At 38.8% G+C, this 12,582-nt stretch overlaps 2 protein-coding genes across 2 annotated transcripts in view; both read right to left on the bottom strand.

The window, feature by feature from the left end:
* The window catches only part of LOC309498402 (uncharacterized protein), a 201,848-nt gene that overhangs the window by 185,583 nt on the left and 3,683 nt on the right, over positions 1-12,582 (bottom strand). The gene's annotated exons all lie outside the window — the stretch shown is intronic.
* The window catches only part of LOC309500794 (uncharacterized protein), a 67,493-nt gene continuing 64,816 nt past the window's right edge, over positions 9,906-12,582 (bottom strand). The window contains exon 3 of the mRNA XM_082172528.1: positions 9,906-10,604. The gene's annotated coding sequence lies outside the window, so the exon portion shown is untranslated. The remainder of the gene's footprint in view (positions 10,605-12,582) is intronic.

Below are 12,582 nucleotides of genomic sequence, written 5' to 3'. Positions count from 1 at the left end.
AGATTCAGTTTAAATCTGATTTAAAGTTACTGCTGAAGTTGCATTTCTCATAAATAGTAGAAGTTAATCATAGTTCTAGAGATCATTCTTCTTACAGTAACTTTGGTAACAGGGTTGATGAATACAGTCAATGCTACAGTTTGTGTAAAAACTGAGACAATGGATTGAGATTATTTTCTTGTCTTCCCATCATGCAGTAGAAAGAGTCCAGATGATGTCACTTTGTGAGTGTTTCACAATTTTAGAAATGCTCTGTTTTTAAAAGAGGAAAATCATGTCAGAAGTAACAGATTAAGGCTGAAATAACCTCAGATACTTTGATCTTCTGAGATACGGACAACACAAACACACACAGGCTTCTGTTTCACAGCCCACAGAGTGAAGATGCAGGAAAGCTTTTTCCCTCCGGTCCTTCCTTCTCATTCGTTCCTTCTCCCACTTCAGTCCCTTTACCCATTCTCCCCTTCACTCAGTTCACTGTGAGTGATCATAGCAGAATATAATGTTCTTTACATGTTTGGTATCATTTGAAATGTCTCAGTGCGACTGGTACAATGCTCTCGTGTCCAGAGAAACAGAACAAAATGTAAAAGAAGTGAGAGAGTTTAGAGATGCTGTTTCTAATGTGTGTGTGTGTGTGTGTGTGTGTGTGTGTGTGTGTGTGTGTGTGTGTGTGTGTGTGTGTGTGTGTGTGTGTGTGTGTGTGTGTGTGTGTGTGTGTGTGTGTGTGTGTGTGTGTGTGTGTGTGTGTGTGTGTGTTTTCCCAGGGTCTCAAAACCAAATGACCTCCTGTTCCTCAATAAGGTGTGAACTCCCCCAGTATGTGATCCCAGTCAATGCAAACTCCAGCTGTTATTCCATGCCTCCATTTGGAGAATAATTATCCTGATCTGAGTACTTAAGGAAAGGCTGTGAAAGACTCAGTGTGATTTTGTAACATTAAATCTCTTCCATACACTGTATCTTTCAGAAGTCAAGTATTTAGGGCTGCACTATTTGGGGAAACATCTAATTGCAATTTTCTAGTTAAAACTGTGATTTTGGATTATTGTTTTTTTAATTGTTTTTAACCAATTTTTCATATTTTTTATAAAGAACACCAGGTTTGTTGTGCTTGTTTGCACTTAACATATTAATATGACTAATAATAATAATTATGATTTATTTGTATTAAATATTATACAAAATTATTATTCCAAATATTATAATAACTTTCATTTATATATATTGTCACGGCGCAGCGCTGGGCAAATGCAAAGGAGTTCATTAAGAAAAAGAGATCCAAACAAATAGAGGTATATTCCAGACGATGAAGGTTCACGCACACACCAGGGGCATGTTCAAGTTCAAAACGGTGCGCAAAGTTTTGCTACGGTTTCCGGGTTGAACGTCATGTTTCCTGGAAACGGCGTGCACCGGTGTGCAACGGGGTTTGAGATACGTTTTCTCTTGTTTGGTGGGTGTGTCAGAACTGCAGTCCAATAGGCAGCAACATGTATATAAAGCACACGGTATTAAAGTGAACTCGCACAATGGGTTCAAGGAAAGTAATTTACAAATGTGTTCGATGCAGCTCGGTATACGCAACAACTGAGGATATTAGAAGACATGTTTGTCGTAAGTTTTATTGTAAAAATATAGGATATCAACATAATGATGTAGTTGTTTATATTTTTAGCTTCATTGCAAGTGTATGACATTTGGTATAGAAATAAACAATGGTAATTAAGTGCTTTTCCTAAAAATGAGAAAGAAAATACACGGTATTAAAACTACATATGAAAAGTATGAACTACAAATAAAGTCAGTATGTGAGGCTAAATAGATGTGTTTTAGTCTGAATTAGGTAAGATGTGTGCATTCCATTTCAGTTTCCACAAATCCCTTCACTCGATTGGGATGTTCTCTTTTGTTCTGGGCGGCAAGTGCAGTAACTGTAACATCGGGCATATTTTGTAGTATTAAACACATATTTATACCGACTTCATCAGGCTCTGAAAATTCTTCACAAAGAACACAAAGAATGGCCTTCTCAGCTGCCATAGTTGCAACTCTTGCGTCATCAGAACAGTGTGTTCAACGCATCACCGTTTCTGTTTAAAAAACGTTGTGCAACGTTTTGTCTGGGCTGAACGCATCCATACGACATGCAACTCTTCAGCGAAGTAAGGAACCGGTACACACGGGCAGTCAGGAACGCCAAGAGTAGTTTCTTTAAACAGAAATTTGCCTGTAGTACCAACTCAAAAAAGTTCTGGGACACTGTGAAGACCATGGAGAATAAGAACACCTCCTCCCAACTGCCTATTGCGCTGCGGCTAGACAACACCATCACCACTGTCAAAACTGCTATAGTTGAAAATCTCAATAAGCATTTTGCTATGGATGGCCATGTGTTCAATTTGGCTACCCATATGGCCATAAGCTCTTCACCCCCCGCATCACCTTGCCTTAGTCCCTCTAATTTTTCCTGCACACAAATTCAACCAGCAGATGTCATGAAAGATTTGCAAATGCTTGAGCCTTATAAATCAGCTGGACTAGATAATCTGAATCCGACCTTCCTGAAACTCTCAGCAGCAATCATTGCAACTCCTATTACTAGTCTGTTCAACCTTTCCATCGTATCCTCAGAGATCCCTAAAGATTGGAAAACAGCAGCAGTCATCCCCCTCTTTAAAGGGAGTGACACACTGGGCCCCAACTGTTATAGACCAATATCCATCTTGCCCTGTCTCTCCAAAGTTTTCGAAAGCCAGATCAACAAGCAGATGATCAAATATTTTGAATCCCACAATACACTTTCTGCCATGCAATCAGGTTTCCGAGCTGGTCATGGCTGCACCTCTGCTACACTCAAGGTCTTAAATGACATTACAACTGCCATTGATAAAAGACATTACTGTGCAGCCGTATTTATTGACCTGGCCAAGGCTTTCGACTCGGTCGACCATCACATCCTCATGGAAGACTTGGTAGCCTTGGTTTATCAAAAACTGCATCGATTGGTTCACCAACTACTTCTCTGACAGGGTTCAACTTGTTAAATCTGAGGGTATGATGTCTGGACCTATTGATGTCTCGGTGGTGCCACAAGGTTCGATTCTCTGGCCAATACTATTCTCTGTGTATGTCAATGATGTTGCTCTTGCCGCTGGTATCTCTCAGATCCACCTCTACGCAGATGACTCCATTTTATGCATATCTGGTCCTACATTGGACACTGTGCTAACCAATCTCCAAAAAAGCTTTGATGCCATTCAACATGCATTCTGGGGACTTAAGCTGCTCCTAAATTCCAGCAAAACTAAATGCATGCTGTTAAATCGCACACTGCCCGTACCCGCCAACTTGACTAGTATTTTGACTCTGGATGGATCTAGACTAGATTATGTGAACACCTATAAATACCTAGGTATCTGGTTAGATAATTAACTTACCTTTCAGTTCCACATTAACAAGCTTCAAACCAGAATTAAATCTAGAATTGGCTTCTTTTTCAGAAACAAAGCCTCTTTCACTTATGCTGCCAAACATACGCTGGTCTTACCAATATTAGATTTTGGCGATGTCATTTATAGAACTGCCTCTACCTCTCTTCTGAAAAGGTTAGATGTGGTCTACAACAGTGCCATCTGTTTTGTCACCAATTCCGCTTTTAACATGCACCATTGCGACCTATATGCATTAGTGGACTGGCCCCCTCTACATCCTCGACGCCTGACCCACTGGTACCATTTTATATATAAATAAATTGTATTGAACTCTCTGTATCTGAACTCTCTGAATATCTCACTATTGCCTTACCCGTCCGTAACCTGCGCTCTAGCAGGTACATCTCCCCTAGTAATCCCAAAAGCAAGCCTTATACCCTGCAAATTGAAAATGTAGCTTACTTTTTTATCCCAGATACACAGAAAGAACAAAAAAAAAAAGAAAAAAAAGGAAAGAAAAAGAAACAGTATTTCAATATTTCTCCAACAGTTTTATTTTTGACTGCTACAGCCATGTAATATTTGAGAAAGCAACCAATAATCTGGTAACATTTATGACAACCATTCTGTAGAGGTTTTCTTGCAGGTTAATTGAAAAAGGTTGCAAAGCATTGTACATTAACAATTTTACATAAAAAGATGAGCCGGTAGCACAAATTAGATTAATGAAGTGAATATAACATGCAATAATTGACAAAGTCTCTCAACATGAACGAAGACTTGCAATTTTAATGTAGGGGTCAACGAGCTTACATTTTTAATTTGTTGTTCAGTTTTACAATGAGCTGATTCTCAAAATTTGTACTGTCCAGCCTTGCTCGTTTAGGTGTAAACAGCTGCCCAGCACAACTAAAAAGGCGCTCACATGCTGCAGAGGCAGGCAAGGGTGTGTTCAGTTTAAGGCTTAGCCTTTTCACCAAAGGAAATGAGTGAAGCAGTTGCATCTCTTCTGAGGCACAAACCAAGTATCCATCCAATTCAGATGCTCTTGTGGATGGAACAGTCTTAATGGAAGAAAAGAAGTCATCCTCGTCAGAGACAACATGCTGTGATTCGTTTTCCTGGGTGTCCTTCATGGCATCAAGATGACGCAGAATGTAATCCATACCTATCATATACACATAATACAGAAATTAATGATAATTGTGGATAATGCTGATAGACAAACTATGGCATGTTTACCAGTGTGGTATGGACCAAGTATTGGGGTTTTCATGAATATTTTAGAAATTAAATAAAGCTGTTCACTTGCTACATAAGCACTGCTGCATTTACAACCTATAACCCTATACCCTTGTCTTTTCTAACATTGTTTCACAGTCTGACTGTGCTAGAGTAGGCAAGTAAATAAACATTGAACCGATAGCTTAACTCCACACAAACCCATATGCAGTAGTGGAAAAGTTACAAGTGGGATGGATAAGCAAAATGTACCCATGACTCCTGACATAAAAAAAAAAAACTGCATGTTTTCGCTCTTTAACAGATATTGGCATAATATCAATTTCATCAGGTAATCTGTACTCATATACAAAATATCTTACCTGCTTTTATGATGTGGGCCTCATCCGACCATGACGTTTTGAATTTGTAAAGAAGAATTGCAGCACTGATGAGTTCCGGATCTTCCATAAACTCCCCCAAGCGCTTTTGTAGACCCCGCTGCAGAGCATGAATAAGGGGAAGACATACATTGACTGAAGCCTCCATCTTTTTGAGCTTTGAATCAAAAAGGTAGATTGTGGGAAGCAGCCACCCCATCTGAGTGTTTTTTTCGGACTGAAGGATGTTCAAGGCCATGGATACAGGCTTCGTCACAATGCAGTGTTCAGAGAGGTAAGAAACTTCAGCAGGATTTAGCTAGTGTTGTAGTCAAGACCACCTAACCCGAGACCAAGACAAGACCAAGACCAGAGTGTATCGAGACCGAGACAAGACCAAGACTTTTAGGGGCTGAGACCAAGTCAAGTCCAAGACCAGCGCCCCACACTACATGACACAATAAAATGTGAAACATGATCAAAAGAGCTTCTCAAATTGATCTGAAAGATCCACATTCCCCAAAAAACACCTAGATATTAAACACTCAAAGCAAAAATAAACTTAACCATCTTTATTCAATACTCCTGGGTGACTTCCATCATTTAGTACAGAATGTAAAACAATTATTCATTGTTCATCACTAAAGTCTTAACTTTTCTCCGCCTTTTATAAACAATACATAAAGTTCTGTTGTTTTTAAACCAACAACAAACTTTTTTTTTTTTTTTTTTTTTAACCACATAGCTAAATGTGTAAGAAAAAAAAAAGAAGCTGTGCATTGTAATGAACACAGTAATTCTATGTGAAATGTTGATGTTTAGGAACAACTATTGTAAGTAAGAGTCTTTTATAGCTTTTATGTGTAATCAAAGCAACAAAAGATATAATACAAAGAGGTCAGAAAGTCAGTGGCCTAACTGCATGTGATTTATAAAAGTACAAAGTTGATTTAATTGGGAGTAGTTTCATCATATGCCAAACCTTAACAAACTGCAGTGGCAAAACACTCTTCATAAATTTAAGCTCACTGCAATGGATAAACGCATAGATGAGTAGTTGCACAACACCAAAAAAAACTATAAAAACAGTAAATTATATCCAGCATCTTTTACAGTGTGCAAAAATGCCCAAGATACATATTCAATGGTTGTTTTGAGTTATTACTTACTTCAAAACATTAACTTTAAAGGTAGGGTAGGTAATAATTTTTCTAAAAAAAAAACATTCCAAATTTGTTTAAACTGTCTTTATATACCAATACATAATTAAAATGTAAGTACTCTGAAAAAGAAAATTTAAAAATCGAGTGACTGTAGACCTTTTAATCTGCAATAAACACAGCTCATTATTTCCATTCACTCCACCCCCTCCCTTCTGAGCTCCTTCCAAAGCCACGCCCCCAAAACACATGAACGCGCGACGCCAAACGCTCAGGCTGGAACAAGACGCATTTATTACCTGAGACGAGTGGAGAGGAAGGAGCGCAGTACATACAGTGACATCATGTCAGAATCACATGTAATAAAATACCTAACTTTATCACTATGAATATAAACAAATAAGATTTATTTTAGTACTCACTATCAAGCTAGCATATCGATAATGGTAAAGTTTCATTCGGTAACGAGCTATATTTATAAGGCAAAACTAAAAACAGGTTGCATTGATACACGTTTTTCCATTACCATCAGTTACACTGTGATGAAGGTGAATTTCGTGTAAGATTCATAACATATACGGTGTTTTGCATGTAAGAGTTTCCATGATGAAAACATTGTTGACTCTAATGAAGACTAACGTACACTCCGAGTCCGGAGAAAAGTACCACATCGTCGGTTCGAGGACAGGTCCGGGGTTGAGGGCGAAGCAGAGGAGGTCGTTCAAGAGCGCGGGCAGGGTCCGAGGAAGTAGTTTTTGCCTTGTTTGCCTTCGCTGACTGCATATGCAGGTGCTTTGAGCTGAATATTTCCGGGAACGGTGACATGTGATGAGTGCACGCAGGGCAGCGCGCGCAGTGGGGCTCGGGGCGGGCACGAGACATGAAGGCATCTGATTGGTTCTTTACATTCGCACCGAATGGCAGTGATTGGTCAGAGTTTTTACTGTCCTGCAGCTGCTACAGAGGTCTGATTTTTTTCATTCCTTTTTCTAAACACATAATGTATTGACTACTATCAGGATGGAAGGACCATTTCACCCAGTATAAAAAAAAGTGTTTCTGAACAGGATTACCTACCCCACCTTTAAAGTCAATCTATACAGCAACATCTAAACATTCACCCAGGGGTTTCCGCTGCATTAAAAGTAAAGCTGAATATGAATACAGTAAGTCTATGTAAAATGTAGATGCTCAGAAACAATCATCGACAGTAAGAACTAAAGACACAAGTTTCTCTCTTTTACAGATTTAAGTTTGCTTTTGAATGAATGTGTCAGCTTTTATAAGTTTTCAAAGCTACATAAAAATACACAACTGTTTAATTGGGAGCAGTTTCATCATATGCCAAACCTTAAAAAACTGCAGTGGCAAAACACTCTTCATAAATTCAAGCTCAAGACCAAGGATAACCACATAGTTGCACGGTAGTTGCAATAGAGGAGTAGATGGACACCTCAAAAGTTACATCAATGGAAATCAGTTTAAAGTAAAGTTTGGTTGCATTTTAGAAACATGAGAGATTGCAACATTCTGTGACCTAAACGTGCTCGATGAGGTCTCATTATAATGCCTCCTCTACTGTAAACCCTCTCCACTGGTGCAGAGGAGGCAGGGACTGACAGCACCTTCAATGCCAAATTGTGGAGTTGTGGGAATCTAGCATGGTTTTTGGCCCAGAAGACAAGTGCATTGTCAATAAGCAAAGAATTTGCTTATCTGTGTTACAATACTTGAATCCTGGACTGAGCCGCGCTCCTTGTGTGCCTTGTAGCGGGACAGAAGGCGAGGGCATTTGGGTGGTAGCGAATCACTGGCTGGATCCACATTCATGGCTTCTGAGGCAGTTTCATGATCATCTTTATGACCATCATGTTCTCCACCTCTAAGATCAATGTCTCTGAAAAACACAAACACAAACACAAACACAATGAGTTAGATTTAAAAGGATATGCACATATCAGAGTTAAATGAAATACTTTTAGGACCTTTTATAAGACACATTTTTTAAACGATCAATTACATTATCTTTTTGCCATATTCCAAATGTGAAAGTCATCCAAGGTCCCTGCAAGCAAATCAAATGTATGTGAACCTTTCAAGCGTCTGAAGGCAATGGAAGCAGACCTTCTTTCCAGAGTAGGTTCATCAATCCGATGTAACTGCGTTGTCGTGCTGTCCAACAGTCAGTAGTGGTACCTATATAACTGACTTTTGCCATCTCAGCAATGATGTTTTTCTTTATCTTTGCGGCTGCTTCCTTGATTCTCAGCTTCACAGTTGGTCTGGACATAACTGTACAGCTAGGTTGCATTGTACAGATTAGATTTTTGAATGTAGGAAGTTCAACTATGGTAAAGGGCTGAAGGCTCTCACAGACAAACTCAACTACAAGCCTGTCAATTGTGGACTGAGTAACCTGCCTGCAGGACACAGCGAAGTCTTTAATCTTCATCTGTTTCACAGCTGAATCACACCTCTGTTCCTCTGAGTTCTTTCTTTCTTTTCAAGATGCATTCATTGTACTGCTTTAATTTCATTGGATGTTTTCTCTGTAAAAAGAACACACTTCAGAATTGAGTAACACACAATTTTCCCCACTGATCATTTTTGCTCGCAAATAAAAAAACGAAATAAAAAAAAACTTGATTTAAATATAAATCTGATGTTTTATGAAAGTTATTTGCTATACATGAACAAAAATTTTAAATCACCATGTGAGAACACGTTACATTAAAATATCCACTTCAATAAGTCGACAGAAAGCAGATTAATGCATTTACATGCTAAACGAAATCGATGTAAGTGACAAAAATCTAGCAGTGATGATAGATTATGCTTAATGCACTTTGAAGCCTGGTAAACAAACAAAATAAATGAACTGTTTCCAGCAGATGGCACCGCAAGCTCGTGCAGCGCTAACAGAATATAATTTGTGCGTGTATTAAAAAAAAGTAACATTTTGCAGTTTATTTTTTTAATAATTGTTTAAGGCAATTTCATGATTTCAGTCATCATACATTAACCAGCAACAATCCCTTTATAAAGTGCCCGTGCCTCTTACTCTAGGCTCACTGGTAGCTATCATGGTTGCTATGATCGCGTCATCAAAAACACCATTGTCCGGTAAAATGTATTCGATCTTTTCACAGTGGTTTTTTTTTGCTATTTTTGGCAGAATAATTTCGGTTGTCAAACATTCACACTCATGATAAACCCATAGGCCTACAAGAACAAACTTGCGCACTATATGATGAATTTTATTATACAATTTAACAAGATATATGATACAGATATTCGAAACTTACCTCAATGTGTTTTTTTTCAAATTAGAGGAAGAACTCTTGAATGCCGAGATTTCAACTGGCTTAGGCAAGCAAAGTTGACATGACAATCACACAATTGCCCTTCTTCGTCTTCACTTCAAAAAAGCTCTTTCAGGTATGGCCAAGGATGCTGAAGTGCTATATTTGAGCTGTTGCATGTTGACGCATCCACCACCACACTTCCTCCCTCCTCATCCTCCATGATTAAAATACATTGGCACCAGGTGTCTCGAAGTCTGTTTGATGCTGGTCTGATGCTAAGTTTTCCGCGCACGACATTTGATTTGACGGGAATCACGCATGGAGTCACATGACTTATTATAAAAATAAATATATAATGTAGTGACGGCAGGTACAAAGAAAATAGCGCAGTAAAAGTACCGATACATCACTTAAAGGTGCCCTAGAATGTGAAATTGAATTTATCTTGGCATAGTTAAATAACAAGAGTTCAGTACATGGAGATGACATACAGTGAGTCTCAAACACCATAGTTTTCTCTTTCTTATTTAAATCTCGTTTTTGAAAAACACCCCCGAAAAATAGGCGAATCTCCACTTAACACCGACTGTGACGCAACAGTCGGGATCATTAATATGTACGCCTCCAAAAATTTGCATATGCTCATATGAATCATGCTCAGTGCCAGACGGAACTGCGCAGCCGAATCGTCAGAAGTTCTGCAGGTGAAGAAACAAGCAGGAGGAGGATCATAGAGAAAATAGCAGATCTATCAACACAATCTACATAGTTTATTTTAAAATAGGCCTACATGTTGACTAAAGCTATCTATCTAACTTTATCTATAATCGGATACCGCTACAGTTTAATTCGAAGTTGTTAGTTTGCTCTGCCCATAAAAAAAAATTACTTGAATCAATGAACAACATTAATAAAGCCCCATTCTAACACATCATTAACTAAAAAGTTGGTTTAGTGTTTAGTTACCCTTTAATATAGTGATATTATGCCAAAATACTGATTTATTTAGGTTTATATTAAACCATTGTAATCCTGAAAGTATTCCCCCTTTTTTCAAAATGTAAACTATACTGTAACGAATTACAGTTACTGTATTTTTGTATTCTGATTACATAACGCCGTTACATGTATTCTGTTACTCCCCAACCCTGCTGAACACACACATGTGGCTTTTCTCAGGTGTGGATTTTCATGTGACTCTAAGGGATGATGATCGTGTAAAACTCTTCCCACATTGATCACATTGTGTGTGGTTTCTCTCCAGTGTGGATCATCATGTGTTCGTTCAGATTAGTTTTTTGTGTGAATCTCTTCCCACACTGATCACATGTGAACGGCTTCTCTCCAGTGTGGATCCTCTCATGTGTTGTCAGATTTGCTGACATATTGAATCTCTTGTCACAGTGTGAACACTTCTAAGGTTTTTCTCCAGCGTGGATTCTCTGGTGCCGTTTTAATGGTTCAGCTGTATTAAAAGTCCTCCCACACTCAAAGCACATGTACTCTCTCACACCAGTATGTATTTTCTCATGTTTACGTAAATTCTCCAGCAGTGAAAAACTCTTTCCACACACAGAACATGAATGCGGCTTCTCCTTCGAATGAACTGTCAGGTGTCTCTTCATGTGTGATGCAGTAAAAAATGTTTTTCCACAGTGATCACATGTGAACGGTCTCTCTCCGGTGTGGATCCTCATGTGAACATCAAGATTTTGTTTTAATGTGAAACTGTTTCCACATTGAACACACACATGTGGCTTTTCTCCAGTGTGGATTCTCATGTGTTTCTTAAGGTTTGATGATAGTGTGAAACTCTTCCCACACTGATCACATGTGTGAGGTTTCTCTCCAGTGTGGATCCTCATGTGACGATCAAGATCACGTGTGTTTGAGAAACTCTTCCCACACTGAGCGCAGGGGAGCGGCTTCTCTCCAGTGTGGATCCTCATGTGAATCTCTAGACTATCTTTCCGTGAGTAGCTCTTCCCACACTGATCACATGAGAACGGCTTCTCTCCAGTGTGAACTCTCATATGACGGTCAAGATCACGTGTTTTTAATAAACTCTTTCCACACTGAGTGCAGGTGAAAGATTTCTTGGCTCTTCTTTTCTTTAAAAATGTCTTTTTAGTCTTTGAGCGACTCAAAGGTTTTTCTCCAGGTTTGACATGATGTTCCTCCTTCACTTCACTCAGTTCTTCACTCTCCTCCTTCACTTCACTCAGTTCTTCACTCTCCTCTTTCACTTCACTCATTTCTCCACTCTCCTCCTTCACTTCCATCGGGTCTGACACAAAAGAAAAAGGTTTAATTTAGTAATAGCAGAAAGTACTAGTAGACGACTGCTATAAAATATGATAATTCTGGTGTTGTTTTCATAAATGAATTGCATGAATGAGGTACATTGATATTTCAATTATTATTTTCAAGACATTTAAGGCACAAATCACGTTTCTGAAGTGAGAAATATTAAATATATTTGATTAATTACACAATTATTTAATGTGATATTAACATTTATACATTTATAGTGCCAAGGGGTGTGCAATATTGAAATACAATTCTCTCTCGATATGTGTTAGGAATTTTCCGATAACAATAATTACAATTATTTTGCTGATTCTGTTTTGTTCGGTACAGGCCTGTCATGGTAGCCTGGAAATCCAGACCTAAATCTGAAAGATTAATGGTCTGGCGTCAACTAATGAAAGTCGGCCAGCTCGAGGGGCGGCACCAAGAATGCATTTGAAAATCTCACTGCACACAATTGAAAAACACTACGACCAATCACAGCAATAAACCCATTACGCTTAGCTACCAGCGGAGCTAACTGGGAGATTAGACTCTCATTGTATCCGGTCGGCAAAACAGCAAAAAACGTCCTTCTTGCAAAGGAACGATTCGAGCGCCGTCTTCTGTTCCTTTTTTAGATAAAAAGCCAAGTCTAACTCGTTCATTGTAGCGGCCAAAGCCGTTTCAAACAACTGGCGTTCATCCATAACCATCTTGCAATGTTTACTAATGACTTGGACGTCACATCGCTGTCGTCATCTGTTTAGCTCACCTCTGGCCCGCCTATATC

Source organism: Leuciscus leuciscus (assembly GCF_965113295.1).
Source record: "Leuciscus leuciscus genome assembly, chromosome: 1".
Lineage (NCBI taxonomy): Eukaryota > Metazoa > Chordata > Actinopteri > Cypriniformes > Leuciscidae > Leuciscus > Leuciscus leuciscus.
The sequence above is the reverse complement of the archived record's forward strand: the minus strand, read 5'-3'. Positions and strand labels throughout refer to the sequence as shown.